General features: G+C 33.4%; 1 protein-coding gene and 1 long non-coding RNA gene across 4 annotated transcripts in view; both read right to left on the bottom strand.

The window, feature by feature from the left end:
• LOC127712685 (uncharacterized) overlaps window positions 1–15,757 on the bottom strand; it is a 140,626-nt gene that overhangs the window by 87,580 nt on the left and 37,289 nt on the right. The window lies entirely within an intron of this gene.
• On the bottom strand, window positions 7,820–11,760 carry LOC127712687 (uncharacterized). Its single transcript, XR_007987244.1, has 3 exons — window positions 11,671–11,760; window positions 10,592–10,724; window positions 7,820–8,060 (listed from the first exon to the last, which is right to left on the bottom strand). It is a non-coding gene; the product is annotated as an uncharacterized LOC127712687 (long non-coding RNA).

Raw genomic sequence — 15,757 nt, 5'->3', positions numbered from 1 at the left:
TGACGTCCATTTTCACTGAACTAGTACACATTTTTGTTTAGGGGCCATCTGAAGCCCGCCTACGGGTGCGGGATTTTCTCGCTGTGATGAAGACCCTTTGATGGCCTTCGGCTGTTTTCTTCTCTTTGGTCTGATTGTTGTCTCTTTGACACATTCCTCATTTCCATTCTCAATTTTGTTTTCCTATATATGCACATAGTTTCATATGCACAACATTTCCTATACATGCACATAGTTAACTTTATATGCACATACTTTTTCTATATATGCACATAGTTTACTTTATATGCATGCACATAGTTTTTCTATATATACACATATTTATTTTACATATGAACATAGTTCTTCGTGTGCATACTTTTCTCTATATGAACATAGTTTTTCAATATGAGAATTACCATTCCGAAAGTGCAATTTATAGAAAAAACGAGAAAGTGCAATTTAACAAAAATCAACGTTTCAAACATTTCGAAGGAAGATTTAGATTCATTTATACAGGAGCTAGTTGACAAACCCTTGTGTGTCGAAACTATGATAAAACACTTTTTACTGCAAAAAACAGCTATACCGATATATTTATTCCCTCTTTTTGAATAGCCGCTTTATCTTAATTCATTTCCTATACCAATTAAGTTCACTTTCATTTTAAAAAAAAGTATTTCATAACAATAGCTATAAACATTTCTACTCATTCATTATTATTCCGGTATGGATGATTGATTGAATAATTGATTGATGTTTAACACCATTTTCAGCACTATCGTTCTATTTCGTGGCGGTCAGATTTTATTAGTGGAAGAAGTCGGAGTGCTTTGAGAGAACCACCGACCTTCGATACTAGGAAAACTGACATTTCTAGTCAATTAAGATGGAAGTCGAGCGTACCTGCCACGTGCTGGATTCGAACTCACAACCTAAGTGTTGACAGGCTAGTGATACAGTTGTTTGATTACTTGGACCACTCGGCCACTGAGGCCCCCTGGTATGAAGGAAAGGAGATTTTGAATGAACTTCAACTCGGTGTATACATTTGTGCACAGCTTTTTATTACGTTTTCGCGCATTTATTTACAGCTTCAAATAGACAGTAACCCGAAACATAAACGGTTTCGTGGGAAGCCGCTCATATATACACCTCCAGACTAAAGGCATCGACTTGTAAACAGGGCTAAGGTACCGACCATTCATCTTCTTTTTGGATAGATGGAGGAGGTCATGTCTTTTTTTTAAAGTTTGATTCTCAATTTCTGGAAAAAGATATTATTTGTTTCAGAAGGGAAGCAATTAAAACAGTTTCTTTCCATTGAAAATGTCTCCCTATTAGAAGCAATTTCTTCTATAAGGTACACAAATTTCAAGTATGTTCATTTTTTGTAAAGTTAGCCTTGCTGATCATTTTAGTTGATCAAGTTTCTATTAAGATAGTACTTTTCTCACGATATTAGTAAAAACAGACGCAAAAAATGGACAAAAATCGGACATTGTAAGGATAATAACTCCTGTAACCTGAAAAGGGGGGATAGGAGAAAATTAAGGGGTGGGGCCTGGACAATTTTTGGAATGGAAAGGGGGTATCCAATTCTTTATAAGACCGCAAAAATTTGCGGCCGTATAATGGGTCGTTGTCGTCGTCCGGGGACGTTTTGTTTCCAGACCACCCGATGCAACTGAGGTTGTCCTCTTCAGTAGATCGTATGTTAGTGGAGTTACGTTGTTCAATAGACGATATGGTATACCATGTTAACATATGTTATGGGGTTCTTCTATTGAAATAGGGTAACACAGTAATATAACCATGCTAGTATATGGTATGGGGTTATCTTATTCAAGTAAGATAACATAGAAATTATGCTATTCTATCATATGGTGTAGACTTATACTTTTCAAATACGGTAAAACGGTACAACGATGCTGAAGCCAATCATTTTATTATTTTTTATCCTACATCCGGAATTTAAAACTGCGACCTAACCACCATATACCATGAGACTGACACTTTATTTGATTAATTATTGTTGACCTTATATTACAGATTATAAAGATGGTTAGTTTGACGGAATTTCCAAATCTACAGCCGAGACCGCATTCGATCAAAAATCGTAGGTGAAAAGCATTAGACAATATCGAAGATGATTATCTTTGATAATACGCATACCTCTGAAATCACCAATATATGGAAAATGTGTGATAAAATGGCTTAGATTAGTTCACAGTAACTTATTCAAAGTAAAAAAATAAACACTGTTCCGTAAAAAAATTGTGCAATAGAATACTAATAACCACCATATCCTATAAGTTTTTGCTTTATTAATAACAAAGTTATTAGTATTATTTGGCTTCCTGAATTTATAACAAATTATACTGTATATACTGTACAGTATGGTACAGTATATGTTTAGCTTATTAAAAATGATTTTATTTAATTTTAACCAGGGCTTGGGAGTCTACGGACTATACTATATCTTTATTCTCATAACCATTGCAGATACATAGGTACAGAGAGAGTGCAAAATATGTACATGAATATGCATCTATTTACAAAACATTTATATACAATACAGTGGTTTCAAAATAATATACGTTTTAGCCAGGAGGACCCACATGTTTATTAACACACTTTATGAACTTGCATAATCTTTTTATTTCTGACTTTTTGTTTAATTTACTCATCAATTTTCTAAACTTTAGTGTATTAACACGAGCCAAATAGAATTTTTCAAGGTATAATTTTCTACTGTCGTTAAAAAATGGACATTCTAGCAGATAATGAAATTCGTCTCCAATGCTACCAATATTACAAAGATGACATTTTCTATCATTTCTATTAATATTATTCCACCTCCCTGTCTCTATTGGGAGTCTGTGGTTTGTGGTTCTATATCTACATAAAATAATACTTTCGTGCAGATCCAAGATATCAAAATATTTTTCAAAATTTAATTCTAACTTCAAAATTCTGTAATCAACTGCTTTTGTAGACTCTTGTAATTGTGTATTCCACAACTGTTTAAATTGGTCTTGTAATCGCAACTTTAGTGCATTTTTTAACCATATATCGTTACCAAAACATTGAGTAATCCAAATATTTGAAAAACCACATTCATCCAATATATTTTTAACCTTACTTACAAAAAATGTACATACATTATTAACAGTAAATAATGTTTTTAATAGTGTATATGCGATAGAAGATAGCTTAGTCTCTTTAGCAGATACTAATTTACACCAATAAGATACTATTTTTAATTTAATATCAATGTTCAAAGGATATCTACCAAGTTCCCCATACACCATATAGCTAGGTGTGGAATTTTGTAGTTTCAAAAGAAGTTTACAGAATTTCAGATGGATTCTTTCTATAATATCAACATTACCATGCCCCCAAATTTCACATCCATACAATATTATGGGTTTCACAACTCTGTCGAAAAGATCTAAGTGACACTGAATGGAAAGATTATGTATGCGGCCCGATTTCAATACATTAAACATAGCTTTTGTGGCTTTTTCTGCTAGGTGCTTCTGTGCTATTTTAGTATTACCAGTTCTAGATAATAATATGCCCAAATAGTTAAATTTTTTAACAATTTCAATGTCAGTGCCGTCTATATCAAAATGTAAATTTGACGGCATTCTGCCTTTAGAAAAAATCATCACTTTAGTTTTCGTGACGTTAACTTTAAGCTTCCAAACATTACAGTATTCACTGAAAGAATCCATCTGTTTCTGTAAATCATCAGCACTTTCTGCCAATAGTACTGTGTCGTCTGCATAAAGGATTACAAACAGTTTTAAATAAATTTGAATCTTGGAATCAATTTCTTCAGAAATACTCTCAAGCCCCCGTAGGCTTTTGTCTTCCAAAAAAGTGTTCTAGGTCGTTTAAGTATAAAGCAAATAATATAGGGGACAAGTTTTCGCCTTGGCGGACACCTTTGTTACAAATAAAATAGAGAAAACGTTTCCAGACAAACAATAAAAGTATTGTTTCGACAACTTTTACTGCTCACCTAGGGTTAGCCCCAATAAGTCATATGATGTATTGCAATAATTCTTTTGATTAATCGTCTGAAAACTGTTCACATTTTAAACTTCTGCAAAATCATTCTTGCCAACTAAAATCCCAAATTGACAGGAATTTTCATATTTGTAGGTACTGCAAAATATTATTTTTTAGTGTGGATCTGGAATTTATAATAGTCACGAGGGACAATAATGTATTCTGATTACATGAAATTGTAAATATCTTGGTATTTCTTTGCCTATTTGATTTAAAATATTGTACAAATGATCAATCATAGATAGCCTAAAACCAATTTTTATTTTTTCTTGCCAATTAAAATTCAAGGTGGCCACCTCCACGGAACAGACATTTAAATTTATAGGTTTTTTTCAAAAGTTTACCACTACTTTATCTTAGGAAAGGATTTCTGTGGGTGAAAATATACTAGAGATGTGTCAGTATACATTGTTTATCCCAGATAAATCAATGGACCTTGGAAAATAGTTTCATTCCCAGCATTTTCTTCGAATGGGCATTTAATGTTTCTCAACTAAATAATAATCTCGAGCTGATCTGTTAAAAGATGACACGACAGCTTTCTCTAGGGAAGTTTTCGACATAAAAGCAGAACGCTAATTTTACATCATTTTATGTCAGTAAATGGCAGTATAGACATTTCTTAGCAAGTACAAATTTCAGCAAGGTGTTGTCTCCTTCAGATGATGGTTACTTGCAAAAAGGCCATTCTTGAAAAACATACGTATGTCGAACCCCGCAACACGCCGGTTTTTTTTTTTTTTTTTTCTTAGCTTTTTCTTATTATCTGAGAGGTGAGATGAACGTCACCGTTGAACACACTTTAACATAGAACCATATGTAAAAGACAAAGCAATAGCCCAAAAAACATCTGAAGAGGGCACAACCAATATATAAACTCAGTGATGATAACACTGTCAACCATACTAACACAAATTTAACAATTACTATCCACACCGATCTGTGTACACACTTGTAGGGTTGCATTAATGACAGGACGATTGCCCGGATTGTGGCAGGATATTGACCGGATGAGATATAAATAGTCAGAACGTTTTCGTTATTTGGTAGATTTGTAGACCTTAGAGATACCAAAGAGGTTATATCTAATATAACCTCCTTGGAGATACTAAACTATATTTTATGAAAATTTAAAAAAAAAGTAAAAAAAAATGTTGACCGGACGGATTTCACACTCGCCAATGTACGCTTTACATATATTGAACTGATCGACAACAAGTGCTAAGATCTCTATTGTTTTACATTATTTTTTTATTCTTACTTTGAAATCTGCGAGATCAATAAATATATTATATGAAAATATAAACTTTTTTGTAAAAAAAGATGTTTTTCTACAAAAAAAGTTGACCGGACGGATTTCGGTACCAATAACAATGACCTGATCGACAAAAAGTGTTAATATTTCTCATATCTAACAATATTTTTCGGTTAAATTAATAAACCTTTAAGATAAATAATTGTATATAAAATTATATGGTATTTTATGAAAATATTAATTAACTCAATCTTAAAAAAACTTTTTTTCATCGAAAAAAGTTGATCTGATGGTGATCATTGGCTCACATTTCGATTTTCAGTTTATATTACTATAGAACAAATGGAATTGTATATTTGTTCAAATGATTAAAACAGAGCCAGTCCCCCAAAACATTTGAAAAACTCTGGTGAACCCACTTGCTGCAAGTGACACGACCACGTTTGCCTTCACATCCAAACATATTTTCCAATATATTAGGCTTACCACAAACACAGCTACATTCTATCTTTCTAGTGTGAATCTTGACTGAATCAGCACAAGAATTAATTGACTGAGGGAATTTTGAAAAGTATCCCAGTACAAGACATTTCATCAAATGGTCTCTCATGCTAGTTTGTTCAAAGCCGTTCTTTGTTTTAAGTCAAATGTACCTCCATAAAGCAAAATTCAAGCAAATTTGCTATGGAGTTAACCCCACAATCATAACCATTTGGTTGCTGTTGCACTTCCGGGAGTTTAACTGAAATGTGTTTTTTGCCGTGACCATAAATAGCAGCAAGTTGAATGTCAAGAGATGGCGTAAGAGTGAAAGTCTTACGTATGAACTTTATTCTCACAAAACTACATGTCATAGTTACAGAGAAAATATATATCTACAATTTGTGAGCATGCTTCAATGACTCATAACTGCTAAAAAAGTCAGCTGATAACATTTCTAGTGATATAAAAATCTACTGAACATGTTCTAATTATCTAAAAAAATAAAGTATTCAAAATGAGAAAGATATTGCAAAAGTATTCTTGTTTAAAGATATTTTGTTATATGGATACAAATATAAGTAAGACCAGTACAGTGAGCTAGTTTTGTTGTGGTATTAAAGTGCTGTAATTGACATTTACTTCTAAATTACACAAATTAAGAAATTAACAACTGAATGATAAATGTTAAACAATGAAATATAACTTTAAAAACCATAATTTTTAAAATCATTTAGCATAATAGGCCCTATGAAGTTTGTCCTTTTCTTTTACATATAGTGAATGACCATTTACATGCAGAACAGATGTTTTAAAAGTGTTACAAAACCACGGAGCATCATATTGCTAGTAGCATGTGTAGCATTGTTTGGTAATTTTGTGCTTTTGTTGTCCCCTGTGTAACACGTTGCAGGGGACATGGAAATACCAAGTGTCTAGCTGTGCCTCTGTGTGTCTGTCCTTGTTAGTACTGTCATGTGTACAATTCTTGCCAGATTTTTATAACACTTATACTATAGGTGAATATCAGCTATATCTCGGACAAGTTCTAAAATGGTGGACGATCGACTTATTTTAAAAGAAATTTGCCTCTTGAAAATTAACCCGAATAATTCAGTTCCTCCCCGTAATCGTTCTCTCCTACATGTACTTGCGAGGTTAATGAAGTAATCGTAGATCAGCGGAATATAACGACTGAATTATTCGGGTTACTTGAAAATATTATTAAATTTATGGAAAATGGCCTCGTTAACGCTCTCACGGGTACAATTCTTGTCAGATATTTATAAAACTTACATGTATATTATAGGTTAATATCAGAACATTTTGAAGAGCATTATTTCTACAGGCCGAACATATAGTTAGATAATCTGTTCCCTGACCAAGATAACTATAAATAGAAATTAATTTTTCTTATCTCTGCCTGCATCTGTCATCACTCGGTGTCTATTAATTAATAGACATTTGATAAGGAAATAACGTTGCAATATTTAAACAAAGAAAATTGCAATTTGAAAGAAAATAAAAACTATTCAAGGACGTATATCAATTTAGATTATATACGTCCTTAGTCTATCCTAGACGTAAAATTTCAATAAAGTGCAAGAAAGACTTCATTTTAATTTCAGTATTGTCCTTTAGTTAGTCCCACAAGGACGTTGAGGTATGAAAATTATGAAATAGCCTGCTTCGTACATTATGTACATTTTCCCTAGACTCGGAATCGTAAGTGAAATGCTAGTAATACTTCTTTTATAGATTTTAGTTTTAACAAATCTCGTTTCGAATATAAATCGCATTGTTTGCTTGAAATCTTATCTCATATCTAAACACAGCTGGTTTCAACGTTTGACTCTAATTAGAATAACTACGCGTATATGTAAGGTAAATATTAGCAGCTTGTAATTGCGTACAAGGAAGTATTCAAATGCTTATTAAAGTAGCTTGCGTCATAATAAATTTCGCATCATATGTAAGGTTGCAGTCTTGTAATTGATTGCTCCATAGGCTTACATGCAAAACAGCTGATCTTCAAAAAATTTTTATTCAAAAATGCTACATAGAAAATTTTTTTTGTGTACAGATCATGCATTTAGTAATGTTATACTATGATTTCATGCAAAAAAAAGGGCACCTTGCCACGAAGAATAAAAAGTTAATCAACCTCGAAGTCAAAACTTCCTTTTTCTACTTTCTGTTTGCTGTTTTCATCCGACCGCACCACTTCTAGTAAACATTAGATCCTTCCACCTTCCTAATTTAATTTCTGAAAAAAGATGCAATATTTTTGTTACATTTAAATAGTACTTTCAATTCATCACAAAGTTTTAATCAAACAGTTTATAGGCAGTGCAGAAAAAAATTCAGAAAAATTGGGACTATTTTATTTAACTCCATGTTTTGACATGCACCGGAAACTGAAATTGTAATACAAGACTGGTACCTACAACCAATTCAACATTGCTCGGAAAATTACGAAAAAATTATTTAAGAAAGAAGAACTATATTCTGACTTGTATGCCAAATTATTTTTGTTTTACCATTAAATTGCAGCTTAAATTACATTTTTTAGAGTTGTACCCTTTTTTGGGATATTTAAGATTTTTTTTTTTTTTTGTATATAGGGTCAACTCTAATTTTTGCTTGTAAATTTTTTCTATTGGAGATTTTTGGCCTAATGTGTGATACATTTGTACATAATACATTGAACTTTGCAATTATTAAAGAAAAAACTGTATATTTTAATATTATGTAATTTTTATGTATTTTTAATTACTGTATTGTAAAAAAATTGCTTTTTTTCAAATAAAAGTTAGATTGTTTTCTTAGTGTTTGTTTTAATTCTTGATAATTAGGAGCCACTGTGTAGCAGAATGTGTGTAGATTCTTTTGACTGCTTGATGATTTTATGGTACTTCACACCTAGGTTAGAATTGGGTCTTTACTGTCATGTGGTGGAATTCTATTGAATTGTCATTATCATCAGTAAGGTTCTAAGAGGCTGCCATATCTGGCATTTGAATGCTGTCAGTTGCATTTTTTGGGTGTTTTGACTTTTGACACAGTTGATTGATGATGTTGGAAAAGTATAAATTCAGAAGTATTTTCAAAATAGGCATCAGAGTTCAAAGATGCCATATACAAGTAAGTCCAAAAGTGTTCAGTTTAAGAAAGGTGATGATGATAGGAGACAAATTCCTGTTGTTGAGTGGGATGAAAAGACTGAAATTAGGAAGAAATATGTTAGACCAGATGCTGCCAAGACCAAAGAAGAAAGTTTGAATGACAAAGCCTTGACAATTTTGAAGGAAAATGTAACCAATGTAGATAACTCAAAAGTTATATCTGTACTGAGACCACAGCCTGGGGAACCCAGTGTATTTGAAAGATATACAGACAACTTAATCAGAGGAGACAAGAACACATATAGGTTTTTACATGCAGATAGAACCTGTAAACTATTCACCAGAGCCTTTCATGAACATTTGGAGCAGTCACCAGGCTGTAAGGGGAACTTTCAATTTGACTATGATGCCGAAGAGCAGAGAACCATGTGTTGGAGAGAAAAAGTGGTTTGTACCATGTGTAAATATGAGTCCTTGATGTACCCCTTGTATGAAGAGATAGGGGAGGAAGGAAAAAAGGGCAGGAAAGCAGGTGCCCCCAACAGAAGGTTGCAAATTGGACTTGCGGATACAGGTATTTCAAATACTGCATGGTGCCAATTGATGCGGACCGTTAGCCATCCAGCTCCATCGAGGACCGACATGCAGAGACAGTCCAATGAATGCGGTGAGATGTTGGTCAATATGAACAGAGAAGATATGAAACAGCAGCGACAAATTGTAAGACAAGCATTAGAGCGCTCAGGGTTCCCAACCGACACACCGATACCTGCTGAGTGTGACACTCGATACAACAATCCGTTGTTTGGATCTCGAACAAGGACTCCCTTTCAACCTGGGACACAAGCAACAACCACTATTGTTGAAAATGTGACAGCTAGGAAGAAGATCATTGCTGTACATGATGCCAATAAGCTCTGCAAAACAGCCAGTTATCTAAGGTCAACTGGAGAGAACGCAATTTGTCCTGGACACCAAGGCCACTGTTCGGCAAACCTAAAACCATGGGACTCTATTGGTAATGAGGAATTGTAAGGTGAATTACTGGCAGATCAGTTAGCAGAAGATGAACAGCCTCTAGTTATTGGACAGTTAACTACAGATGGGGACAGCCATGCCTACAGAGGATTCAGCAAGAAACATAGTGAAGTTGTTAACCTGACACCAGAAAACTTGCGCGATCCAAGACACTTGGCGTCAACCCAATTGCGTAGATTGATAAGGCAGATTTTAGTGAATTTATGTTTCCCGGAAGGACAAAAGCAGACCGTGAGAAGATTCACAGGAGATTTTCCTTGGATTTAACCAACAGGTGCACTGTGGAATATAACTTTGCTATCAAGGAGGCTGCTGGGGAATTGAATAGACTTGTAAATAGACTAAGTTATGTAGCAGATTGTATAATTGACTGTTACACAGGACATTGTGGAGATACATGCCGCGCCTATTCCTATATTTGTAAAGGGACAGAAGGTGATTTCTGGGGAAAAGAATTCTTGCCTGAACATGCCAGATGCTTATACATGACAGAGGATGATGAAAACCTGGTACGCAACTGTATGAACATTAGATTTGGGAGAAAGAACTTAGAGAAAACGCGATTCGGTACAAGTACGCAAAAATGTGAAGCTACAAACAGAGGATATAATAAGTCTAATCCTAAAGATATTACCTTCCAGAGAAATTTTCCTGCTAGAATTCACTCCACTGCACATAGAATTAATCATAGACCTGGAGAATCAGCTGTTTTAAAATGTGAAGCTCTTGGTGTACCACTTTCTCCAAATTCGCGTCCGATTCATCAACTGAAAAGGGAAGACGAAATTTATGAATACCACCAGTTGCGTAAAAAAAATCCTGTTGTTAAACATGAACGAACTGTTTCGAAACTTGAAAGATTTGAACTTTACGATGAAAAATCTGTAGAAAAGGAGACATATCAGAAAGATCTTTTGGATTCAGAAAAAACTTTAAGAAGTAAACGGAGAACTCGTGCTGATCATTCTTATACAAAGTGACATTTCTGTATTTTACTTACATACTGCAACTAAATTATGCATTCTGGGTACATTCCATGTGTCTGACAGGTTTGTGGAACTAAATTTTTACATATTTGCCTGCTATTATTTATATTGGGAGGTTCTAGAGACAAATGTTCAGGATTAATACACAAACTATTGTGACATAGGTGTGAAACATGTAAATCCGCAGCTATCTCTGTTAGGTCATTTTGTAACATAAACATAAATCTGTGAGCCAGATAAAATTTTTTTCTTCCATTTGGCCACTTTACTTTTAGACGACCATATTTTGGACCACGAGTTAAACCCCTTTCTCTTTGATTGACTGCAAATACTGTCGACCAAATTTGGCAACCCTTGGAATTTTGGACATTTTGGTCAATTTTTGAAATTAAGCCTGCTAATTGCACAACTTTCCACTGAGGATCCATTTTAAAAATACCATGAGGTAGTATAGTACCCAGAATATGTAAATCAGTTGCAGCATCCTGGGAAATTTGCATTTTTAACATGAAAAAAAATTCCAAAAATCACTACCCAGGTTGCAGTCTTGTAATTGATTGCTCCATAGGCTTACATGCAAAACAGCTGATCTTCAAAAAAATTTTATTCAAAAATGCTACATAGAAAAAATTTTTTTTGTGTACAGATCATGCATTTAGTAATGTTATACTATGATTTCATGCAAAAAAAAGGGCACCTTGCCACGAAGAATAAAAAGTTAATCAACCTCGAAGTCAAAACTTCCTTTTTCTACTTTCTGTTTGCTGTTTTCATCCGACCGCACCACTTCTAGTAAACATTAGATCCTTCCACCTTCTTAATTTAATTTCTGAAAAAAGATGCAATATTTTTGTTACATTTAAATAGTACTTTCAATTCATCACAAAGTTTTAATCAAACAGTTTATAGGCAGTGCAGAAAAAAATTCAGAAAAATTGGGACTATTTTATTTAACTCCATGTTTTGACATGCACCGGAAACTGAAATTGTAATACAAGACTGGTACCGTAACATATCTCTGTAGCAACTTTAAGATGCTAATGATTCAATAGGTCAAATAATAAGCTATTGCGCATGTATATGAAAGGTGGCCATATGAAGAAACAGATGTATTCCGAATAACATCCGGTGTTCCGAAAGACTACGGACATCGTCCAATATATACTGCGTAAACCCTCAGGGGTTTACGCAATGAATGATTTCTAAATCACTGATTCGAGTAACATTTTGTCCAGAAATGTTGGAAGTAAGAGTTGTCTTTCTTTTATAATAACCTATTTAAGTAGTACAAATGAATCACAAGACTAAGTGATTTAATTTTATTGTAGCTTTGAATATATAATACTAATGATCCAGGGACTAATTATATTGCTAAAATTATCACAACCAACATCCGTGTTTATAGGATGACTGGTCATGTTAGGTGATGACCTTGTACTGAATCTGGGATAATGACATGAAAATCACTTGTTTAATTAAAACCCTTTCAAGGGGAACGATGCCTTGAGGCATCGCCGCTCATGCGCCGAACGATGCCTTCAGGCATCGTGGAATCGTGAAAATGGCCATGTTCAGTTAACGAGCTTCGTTTTCTCCTCCTCGTATTTTAGCATAGTAATGCGATATGTTCTGAAATTGGTAGGTTTTATGATTTCTTTTGAGCTACTTTTTGATTCAGGAAAGTGGGAGATAACAAATAAACATCTGAAAATCAAGTGAATTTTTGTTTTCAAAATCTGCCGCCATTTTCGTCAATGTGGGACAAACCATGACGAAACGTTTCAGTCGTATATGAAAGTATGTTGATGTTTAATCAACTTGTTTTGAAGAGGAAACTACATAAGTACATCGGTATTTATTTATTACATGTCTCAAAGCTTGTAAAAGTATAAATTTAATTTCGCGAACAGGGGCTGCATTCCGGTCGTTGTGTTTGTTGACACTGACAAGGGACGTGGTTTCAATACTTTCGTTTTTGTCGGCAAGAACTCGACTGAACATACGATTAAACCCGATCATACTTTTCTCATTGTTTCGTGTGTCAAATTACTTTTAAGGAAAGTCTAAATAAAGCTAACCAATCGTGTTCCTTCCTTGCAAAATTACGTCTTACTTGTAGTAAAAATTGACCTAATTTTTAGAAAATGGCGCTTGAGAAGTTGTGAAAAATCGAGAGATCTGACGATGATTTTTTTAAAGTTTTTTGTTATTAAAATATAACAAGCAAGTGAACGGTATTGCATAATGTTTTCTTGAAATGAAGCAGGTAACTATGTTGACTACCGTAACGTGGGAAGTGATCTTTTTGGAGGAAAAACATGATCCTTTCTGTCCACATGCCTTCAGAAATGTAAACAAAGCTGGTAATATGCAACAGATCACGATTTAGGAATTGTCTCGATGACAATAAAATGCAATTACTTTAGTAGATGGCTCCCTATCCATATAATTATTGAACTACAGAATCATCAAGCTCCCGGAAAAGAACCTGATAGCGTTTCCAGCCCTTTCTAAGTAACAAAAACCTGGGACTATAATTATAGTAGTCCAAGACAAAACTGACAAGTTTTGCCAAATAAATTTATCCAGGATCGCCTCAAACTTACCACTTCTCTTGACCATAACTTATCTGCTTGGTGCCTTTTTGTAAAATAATATGTTGAAGCCTTTTCTGTCTATGTTTTAACAGTTTTAATGTTGACAGGTGGACCGTGGAGACCATTTTACAAAACAGGTCTTCATGAATAAATCTTTCAGCGTTGATATTTTTTTGTGAAGTTTGACATTAAGGAGAGAGTAAGCAACTTCTAGCAAACAATGAGACATTTATACGTCTCTAGTCTTTACTGACATCAGAGACACTTAATACTGCTGACTTGTTTTGCCAACAGGATAATCAATCGTTAGGCCTAACAAAGTATGACAAATAACGAATGATCTAAAAAAACATCGAAATATTCTCTTACTCATGTAAGACCACACATAACAGAAATGTGCCTTTTTATATAAATATGTAACCATGCCATATATATTGAAGCCCCTGTCCAAAGTCAAGAACCTCAGCAGTAACTTAGAATTTCGTTATTTGGAGAATTCAGTGTTGATAGCAGAATTTTGATGGTCTCTGTTAATTCCATTCACAACTTATACAGATTCTGTCAATTTATAGTTTTTATTGCCATAAATAACATTATACATCTGTACATGTGTTGTATAGAAACCTGTCTATTGTTGAAGCAAAGGCTGTATGTTGACTTCTAGATGTTTTTTTCGCTCGGAAATGTCATTGGTTTGACGTGTCATCATAGTCATTGAGGTATACAAGGTGATATCCAACAATTGTTTCCCATATAAAGTATACCAATCATCTTCCTATTGAAATGTAATTGGACTTTTAAGAAGTAGAATTATATACCGGGTACTATACATGGTATTGAACTATGAGCTTTATTTGTATCATACATGGGGTGAATGTCATACATGTATTGTAATACCTGTATATATAAATTAAAAATATACAGTACAAGGGTTCCTGCTAGTTACTTTAAAAAAAAATATGTCTCTCTAAGTGGCTATTTCAGTTCGATTTTCTACAGGGGTGTTGTGTTTATATTGATACATTTTTCAGCAAAAATGCTAAACTAGTGAAAAGAGAAGTTATTATCATTCAGTACAATGGAAAAGGAGAAGTGTCCCTGATGATGACAATAAAACGCTTAAGATACAACCTAGGAGGGTAATAGGTTTTTTTTTTTTAAAGGGACAATATTTCTAGTATCTAGACATTAGTAGAGACAAAAAACGTTGTTTGACTGTACAGATCAATTCAGTATATTTGTACATATTTAAGGGCAGTTCATATGTCATAAAAAAACTTATTGTATCGTATAAGACCTCACAGTAGTTCGAAAGGGTACACATACAATATATTACTGTGTGCAAAGAAATTGTAACTAAAAAAAATCCATGTATACCTTATTTTTTTCTGTGAAGATAGGTCTATATTGTTACTGTTATATTTTTTTTTTATTCAAATTCAAAAAAGAGGCTGGTTCTTGGGACTTATCTATATTCATAATTCTTTTTGAATTCTAAATTAAAACATATTATAATAACATGACCACTTTCATTGGAAACTAATAAGTCAAAAACAATTTAACATGAACTAAGAAAATATTTATTGTAGCCTTATTGTTTAAGGAATTAATTTATAATTAGAAAAACATAAAAGTTGAAATCTGTTGTATGTCACTGTAAACAAAATGGTTTGTTTAATAAAAATTACAATTCTCTTTTCAGTTTCTAAAATATAATATTTTTTTATAAGAAAAACATTATTTTTTTAATATTTAGATATACAATCTAAACTTCTAAAGTCCTGTCAACTTTTTATTAGTTGAATTTCACTGATTGTTTTTGAAGCCCTGAATTATGAAAAGTACACTTTTTAACACACAAGCAATGAGCTAAGAAAGACAACTCCAACTTCAGTTTATCAAGTGATTGCATTACAAGTGTAAAATGGCCGCCGCGGAATTTGACAGGATCATTTTCAGTCGTGTTTATTTAGACTTATAAGTTGTAAATTCGACTATGGAATAACTATTTCCATACAACTTTGATTAAAGAACACTCGAAATTGTTAACTACCGTTTTTATGTGAAATTAGCAGATGAAAGGCAATAATAAAAACCGGTCACAGAAAAATGATAATTTCGCGTATCCAACGTCATTTTTCTAGCACAAAAGGTTTTAAAACACCAAAAAATGCTATTGTCATGTATAATTAACCATTTAGCTACGATCCTTACACA

This window comes from Mytilus californianus, unplaced genomic scaffold (assembly GCF_021869535.1).
Source record: "Mytilus californianus isolate M0D057914Y unplaced genomic scaffold, xbMytCali1.0.p SCAF_8, whole genome shotgun sequence".
In the NCBI taxonomy this organism is placed as follows: Eukaryota; Metazoa; Mollusca; class Bivalvia; order Mytilida; family Mytilidae; genus Mytilus; species Mytilus californianus.
This window is presented reverse-complemented; position numbering and strand designations above follow the sequence as displayed.